This window comes from Dama dama, chromosome 28, assembly GCF_033118175.1.
Source record: "Dama dama isolate Ldn47 chromosome 28, ASM3311817v1, whole genome shotgun sequence".
In the NCBI taxonomy this organism is placed as follows: domain Eukaryota; kingdom Metazoa; phylum Chordata; class Mammalia; order Artiodactyla; family Cervidae; genus Dama; species Dama dama.
In genome coordinates this window covers 13,373,888-13,382,367 of record NC_083708.1, presented here as the reverse complement: position 1 = coordinate 13,382,367, position 8,480 = coordinate 13,373,888, and positions in this window count along the sequence as shown.

Below are 8,480 nucleotides of genomic sequence, written 5' to 3'. Positions count from 1 at the left end.
AGCAGACAAGATGAAACTGAAATATCAATAGTAGCCAATGCGTAAGACAATTACACGTTCTGATAGTGTCAAGAAGGAAAGAAAGAAGGAGCTACAATGGAAAAGCACAGTGACAGGATCCCTCTGAGAACATAGCATCTGGAATGAGACCAGAGGGAGGAGCTGGAACCAGCCATGTTTCAACCCTGCCCTTGGCTCATCTTAACAACTCCTGTGGCCATAGAAAGGTTATGTGAGCAAAATGTTCCTGCACTGATTGTTTCATTTTATGACAGTTGATTAACACAAGATGCATTTTCTCCCCCAGCTTTCATAGAATCCTGTTTTCTAATTCCAACTGAGCGTTCTGAGAGTGCAGGGCCCCAGTTTCCATTCTATGGCGGCAATTTTCTATGTTCTCTGGCATTCCCGCCACATAATGGGTGTGCCCACATCTGAAGCGGGTTTCTGTAGGCAACTTTTGCTCCAGGTTAAGAATCCAGTAATAGGTTCCTCCCGCCGTCTGGCTCTCATCTACTTCCTTTATTGTTAAAGTTTAGTGTCGGAATAAATGTTTCTGAATTTAGGAAGGCTTTACCAGAGACTAATTTTGTAAAAAAATGCTATTTTTTTTTATTTGTTGTTCATTTAGACATTTACTTAGGGGTGTATATGTATATATATTTTGTATATATAAAGAAGTAAAAAATACGCCTATATATATAGTGGGGTATTTTTTGCTTCCTTTGGATTATTACATTTTTTTTCCCCATTTATTTCCTTAAAATACAATGAAAATTATGAATTTGTTGTAAGTACCAACAGGAAAGTAAAACTTTAGAAAGTCTCTTCTCATTAGTTAGTTGTAATGTTTTTAAGATTTATGAATTATGAAATAACTTTTGTCATCATTAATGATGATGACTACAGTCTGTTAGACTTTCACTGTGTGCCAGACTGCGTGCTAAGCATTTCGCATTACATTATTTCATTTAATCTATTAAGTATTACATTCTGTTGCAAGTGAAGGAACTGAAGCTCAATAAATAAAGCTCAAGGACTTGCCTCAGGACACAGAGTAAATGTTAGAGGCAAGAATATTCAGGGATTGTCGTTTTAGTCGCTAAGTTGTGTCCAACTCTTTGTGACCCCATGGACTGTAGCCAGTCAGACTCCTCTGTTCATGAGATTCCCCAGGCAAGAATACAGGAGTGAGTTGCCATTTCCTTCTCTAGAGGATCTTCGCAACCCAAGGATCAAACCTGTGTGTCCTGCATTGGCAGGCAGTTTCTTTACCACTGAGCCACCAGGGAAGCCTGATTAGTAAAATATGTCATTAAGTAAGGTAATATTATAAATGGGATAATGCTTATATTAAACATTAACGAGCTGCTCAAAAAGAAACAATGGAATGATTAAAGCAGTATACATTAAATCATTGTTATAAGGAAATGATAATTCCACCAAACAGTATTTGCCAAGTCTGTTATAATCACTTAAAATAATTTTCTTTCCTGAACCACTCGGATTGTGGGATCTTAGTTCCCTGACTGGGGGTGGAACCCATGCTCCCTTGCACTGGGAGTATGGAGTCTTAACCAACAGACCACCAGGGAAGTCCCATAAACTCTGCTTTTTATTAAAGTGTTTAGCCCATTAATTTTTTTTTTTTTTTTTTTTTTTGGCCATGCCATGCGACATGCAGGATCTTAGTTTTCTGACCAGGGATGGAACGTATGTCCCCTGCAATGGAAGTGTAGAGGCCTAACCTCTACACTGTCAGAGCATTCTCCCCATTAACATTTACTGTAATTATTGGGTTTACATCTACCATTTTACTATTTTCTTTGTTCCTTCGGCTTTTTGTTCCTCTTCTTCTTTTGGATTGTTTTGGACATTCTTTAGAATTCCATTTTATCTAATGGCTTTTTAGCTGTATCGCCTTGCATTTGTTTTTACTGTTTGCCCTAAGGTTTACGGTACACACCCTTAACTAGAAACCTTAAAACTGGATTGGCCCATTCACCTTCCATACCTGTCCTTTAAGCTATAATTGTTTTTTGGTTGTTGTTGGATTGGGCTTTTTTTCTTTTTGTCTGTGCTGGGTGTTTGTTGCTGTGTGAGGGCTTTCTCTAGTTGTGATGAGCCGGGGCCACTCTCTAGTTGGGGTGCTCAGGCCTCTCATTGTGGCCACTTCTCTGTGGCACACGGGCCCTAGAGCACTGGCTTCAGTACTTGTGGCCCAAGGGCTGAGTTGCTCTGCAGCTTGTGGGATCTTCCCCAACCAAGGATCCGACCTGTGTCCCCTGCATGGACAGGCAGATTCTTTTTTTGTTTTGAGATTTGTTTAACTTGTTTTCTTATTTATTTTTGGCTGTGCTGGGTCTTTGCTGCTACTCTCAAGCTTCCTCTCGTTGGGGCCAGTGGGGGCTACTCCCTAGATTGGGCTCCCGATTGTGGCGGCTTCTCTTACTGCGGAGCTTGGGCTCTATGGCATGATTAGGGTACATGGTTGCAGTGCATGGACTCAGTAGTTGTGGCACATGGGCCTAGTTGTCCTGAGGCATGTAGAATCTTCCTGAAACCCTTGTCCCCTACACTGGCAGGTGAATTCCTAACCACTGGACCACCAGGGAAGTCTTCCCTAAGAAGACTTGTTGTCTTGAGCTTCACTGAATGGATTGACTCTTTTCTTCACCAGATTTGGGAAGTGTTCAGCCATTATTTTTCCATAACATACTGATTAATGTTGACCCTCTACCCCCAATTTTTAAGCAGTTCTACCAATAGCATACACACACTTCCTACAACTAAAATATATATATATATTTTTAAAATTTTGAGTCAATTAATTAACAATGGCACAGGAATGCAACTCGTTCTTTATTCATTCACTCATTCATTTAATTGGAGAAGGCAACGGCACCCCACTCCAGTACTCTTGCCTGGAAAATCCCATGGGCGGAGGAGCCTGGTGGGCTGCAGTCCATGGGGTTGCTATGAGTCGGACAGGACTTAGCGACTTCACTTTCACTTTTCACTTTCATGGAAAGTGGGAGAAGGAAATGGCAACCCACTCCAGTGTTCTTGCCTGGAGAATCCCGGGGACAGAGGAGCCTGGTGGGCTTCTGTCTATGGGGTCGCACAGAGTCGGACACGACCGCAGCAACTTAGCAGCAGCATTCATTTAATACACAATTACTGGGCAGGAACTGTTTTAGGTGCTGAGGATAGGCTAATAAACACACAAAATTATATTAGTTAACACTTAGAAAATGTAACGAATATTAAAAATATATATTAAACGGGAATTCCCTGGAGGTGCAGTGGTTAGGACTCTATGCTTTCACTGCCAGAGGTCTGAGTCCAATCCTTGGTTGATCCCACAAGTTGTGCAGTGTGGCAAACAAACAAAATAAATTAACTTATTTAATTATCATAACAACTCAGTAACATTAGTATCCCTATTTTACAGATGAAGAAACAGAACTTAAAGAGGTTAAGTAATGTTGTCAAAGGTCATATATCAGAGCTGACCTTTGAACCTAACTAGTCTAGCTCTAGGATGTGCACTTTAAAATCCTCGCTGACTGAAAAATAAATAAAATCACCAACTCCCAAAGCTTGCTCAAACTCATGTCCTTTGGGTCGGTGAGGCCATCCAACCATCTCATCCTCTGTGGTCCCCTTCTCCTCCTGCCTTCACTCCTTCCCAGCATCAGGGCCTTTTCCAATGAGTCAGTTCTTCGCATCAGGTGGCCAAAGTATTGAAGCTTCAGCTTCAGCATCAATCCTTCCAATGAATATTCAAGACTGATTTCCTTTAGGGTGGACTGGTTGGATCTCCTTGCAGTCCAAGGGACTAGTGGTAAAGTCCAGGTGGCGCTGATGGTAAAGAATCTGCCTGCCAAAGCAGGAGATACAAGAGATGCTGGTTTGATCCCTGGCTTGGGAAGACCCCTAGGAGTAGGAAATGGCAGACCACTCCAGTATTCTTGCCTGGAAAATTCCATGGACAGAGGAGCCTGGTGGGCTATAGTCCATGGAGTCAGAGAGTCAGACATGACTGAGGGAACGCCCACGTGTGCACACACACACATTCACATGGTGGTTTTTAGATTCTTTTTTCATTTTGAGTGAGTGTCTTCTAAAAAAAAAAGATGATCTAATAGCTTACCATAGTGGTTCCCCAGATACTGAGACTTGGTTTTCCCTTTTCATTAATGACTGTGTCATGCTGTTTCCCAAGCAATCATTAAATGTAAGATGGTTGAGTGTTTTTTAAAAATAAGTTTCTAAGGGAACCTGAGTTCAATCCCTGGTCAGGGAACTAGATCCCACATGCCACAACTGAGAGCTCACATGCCACAACTAAAGATTCTATACGCTGCAACTGAAAAAGAAAAAGAAAAAAAAAAGATCCCAAGTGCCACAGCTAAGACCTGGTGCAGCCCAATAAATAAATAAATATATTTTTAAAAGGTCTCTAAAGTTCTTTTGCAGCAAGTACAGCTTGCTGGTAGATATACGGGAAGCAAACAGTACTGGAAAAAACAGAGGCGATGACATAGCAGCAATTTAAAAAAAAAACTATGTTAAAATAATTTTTTGAAAAAGATACAGGGCATTTAATCTTGGAAAATACAAGGATGTGAAAGGACTTCAGAATTAAGGGTGACTGTTTAAGCTGCTTTTGGTTTTTAAAGATCCTAGTTTTAAAAAACTTTAACATTTATAACTTTACAATATTTAATACATAGCATCGTCAAGATTCTGAAAATGAATCTGCTAGGGAAATTAATAAGCAAATCTAAACTGCCGGATGTTAAATACAGAGGGCAAGGCAAGGTCACTGTGGCATCTTCTTAGTAAAGAAACTTCACTCTATGACAAGATTCCAGCTAACAAGGACTCTCAAATAACAACAAAAAAGAATAACAAGCAACAGTTAAGATTTATTGGATGTTTACCAGGTTCCAGGCATTGGGTTAAGTTCTTTACATTGATTGTCTTTAATCTTGCCACAATCCTCCAGGGTAGATATTATTTATTATTATCTGCACTTTACAGATATGAAAACCGAGACTTAGGTTAAATCACTTGCTTAACATCCCATCACCAGATATGGTGGACCCAACAGGGATTTGAGTGAAGGCTTTCTGACTGCAGATCTGTCTCACTTTGAAAGCACTGGATAATACACACATCAGGTGAAAAAACAAAGAAAAGGAAAAAAGAAAAATTCCCTGTCAATTATTGTTCTAACTTGGTGCAAAAAACCACGCTCAGCACTTGAGATTCTTATTCTTACAGCAGCCTTACAGGGTAAGTACTACCATCTTCTTTTGATAGAGGAGGGATCTGAAGTTTAAAGAGGCCAATAAACTTGCCCGGAGCCACACATTCAGCAAGTGATGTATCCGAGGCTTGGACCCAGGTCCATTTGTCTCCGAAGCCCTGGTGTTCTTCACTGTTTCTTTGGGGGACTCAGTGAACACCCCAGGTAGCTCTTGCTCTCTGTTCCTATCTGTGAAGGCGCAAACTCTCCTTCTCACCTTTTCTAGGGCAATCATCCAAAACACCCACCCTCCATGGCCTCCTTCCACTGACCAACTCCCACAGTTCCCACCCAACCAGGTGAGACCCTCTCTACTCTGAGCAGATCTCCTGTCTGCTGTCCTCATCCACTGTCCTCATCCCAATCTGGGTCCCTCCTGACTGCTCAAAAGCACCCCAGGCTTACCTGGTTCTAGCACTCATGTCCCACTGGAGTCACCTGCATACTGTTCGTTTCCTCTCCCTACCTCTCTGGACTTCTGCCACGCATACCACGCAGCAATGATTGTTTTCGTGTCTTGCTAAGCATCTGGCACACAGAGGTGGTTGTTCGTGACTGTGCTTGGCTTGTGGGATCTTAGTTCCTCAACTGGGGATCAAACCTGGGACAGAGTCCTAACCCTTGGGTCACCTGGGAATTCCCTCAACTAATGTTTGATTGCTGGATAAATAAACAGTGACCTCTGAAGTCCTATTCAATTACTATATTGTACTGAAGGCCGTAAGTTGAAAGTCGCTGCTATTTGTGAAACTCACACACACACACGCACACACACACACACACACACACACAGTCACATTGTCACATATATTGGTGAACTGACAGTTCTGATATTTACAAGGGATGGATTAAAGTACTCATTATTGGAATGAATAATGACAATTGGCAGAGAAATTTCTCTGTGTCTTTTTTTATTTTTTTTTATTAGTTGGAGGCTAATTACTTCACATTTCAGTGGGTTTTGTCATACATTGATATGAATCAGCCATAGATTTACACGTATTCCCCATCCCGATCCCCCCTCCCACCTCCCTCTCCACCCGATTCCTCTGGGTCTTCCCAGTGCACCAGGCCCGAGCACTTGTCTCATGCATCCCACCTGGGCTGGTGATCTGTATCACCATAGATAATATACATGCTGTTCTTTCGAAACATCCCACCCTCACCTTCTCCCACAGAGTTCAAAAGTCTGTTCTGTATTTCTGTGTCTCTTTTTCTGTTTTGCATATAGGGTTATCATTACCATCTTTCTAAATTCCATACATATGTGTTAGTATGCTGTAATGTTCTTTATCTTTCTGGCTTACTTCACTCTGTATAATGGGCTTCTCTGTGTCTTGAACAGATTTTTCTTTCTTGTTTTTTGAAAGTGCTAACAAATTCTTTTCTAATTATAAGAGCACTAATGCTTGTAAAAATGGTCTGCATCTTCAGTTATATTATCTCAGTTCTGTAAAATACATGTCATAAGATACTGTACAGTAGGATAATGAGTTAAAGGGTGACTTTTGCCCCAAGATTACATAGCTAATAAATAAAATTGCTTGGGGACTTCCTTGGTGGTCCAGTGGCTAGACTGAGCTTCTCATGCAGGGTACCTGGGATTAATCCCTGGTCAGGGAACTAGACCCCCATGCTGCAACTGAAGATCCTGCATGCTGCAACTAAGACCCAGCACAACCAAATAAATAAATAAATAAATAAAGAAACAAAAAGAAATAATTGTAAAAATAAATTGCTGTGAACAGACTCCAGCTCTTCTTTTAATCCAGTGTTCGTTCCATGTTATCTATGTATGTTAAGTCAATTTAGTCATGTTCAACTCTGGGCAACCCTATGGACTGTAGTCCACCATGCTCTTCTGTCTATGGGATTCTCCAGGCAAGAGTACTGAAGTGCATTTTCACACCCTCCTGCAGGGGATCTTCCCAACCCAGGGATCGAACCTGCGTCTCTTGTGTCTCCTGCATTGGCAGGCAGGTTCTTTACCGCTAGCGGCATCTGGGAAGCCCAATGTTATCTATGAAGACATAGATACTGTAGATAGACACAGATATTGTGGAGTCACAATAAGTAGTTAGGGAAGATTATTTATCCTTTCCTTCATACCAAAGGAGAAAGCATATAACCTGGTAGGCACTGGATTTGAAATAATGAGAGCAGTAGCAGAAATATTTTTAGTTTCCTTAATTTTCCTGGCATATTCTTTATACTTCCTCTAAACTGCTAAAAAAAAAAAAAAAAAAAGATGAGTAACATTTCACTGTATAACTTCTGTACAGTTTTTTACTATGTACCTATTTCAACATGTTTACAAATAAAAGGATAGCAATGAGTTTATCTTCTCTACTGAATTACATTAGCATGACAAGGCATACCAACTGAGGGCAGGTGTTCTCCAAAATACCTATAGAAACACGGTCTTTACTAGATAATTGAATGCCCCTGGTGGTATCTTTTCATGTCGTTGAATATTAGAAGAATAGAATTGTGAAGTAGGGGCTCAGTAAGAGTAATGAGCAGACCCATGTAACACACGAACTGAGAAGTCAAGACTGCTGGGTATCACAGATCTGTAAGCAGCAGACAGAGGTCTCCTTGATCCAAAACCTCTGCAATTTTCATTAGACTGTGCTGCCTAGACCTACTGGTAAAAGTCTCTGGTCAGATTTGTTTTGGTTTCAATGCTGCTCTGCTGGACACAATGTCCTCACAGAAAAGATCTCCAATATTTATAAAGTGTAAAAAGCAAGGCGATCTGTTTTATTTTACTACTTTCGCGGAAATAAATCGAAACTTGAAAAAAGAATTTATGTCTGCATTTGCCTATTACCCACATACTCTCAGTTGCCCACAGGCTCTCCATCTGTAAAGTGTGGGTGCTGGGATTACATTAAATATTGCAAATATTAGAACAGTGCCTGACACTCTGATGTACCATTTTACTTGGGTTCTCAGTTCAAATTCCCTGGCATAATCATTTTCTAAACTACCCTTTCAAAAATAATTTTAAATTGGCAGAGGCAAGATAAAAATGTCGCAAGCCACAGCAAAAACGTAATTACTTAAAGCTGCTCTAAATTTGGCCCCAAACAGAGTGATTAGCCAATACCGAAAGACGCTTGGTGAATCACAATTACTGTAAAGATATCCCAAAGAAATT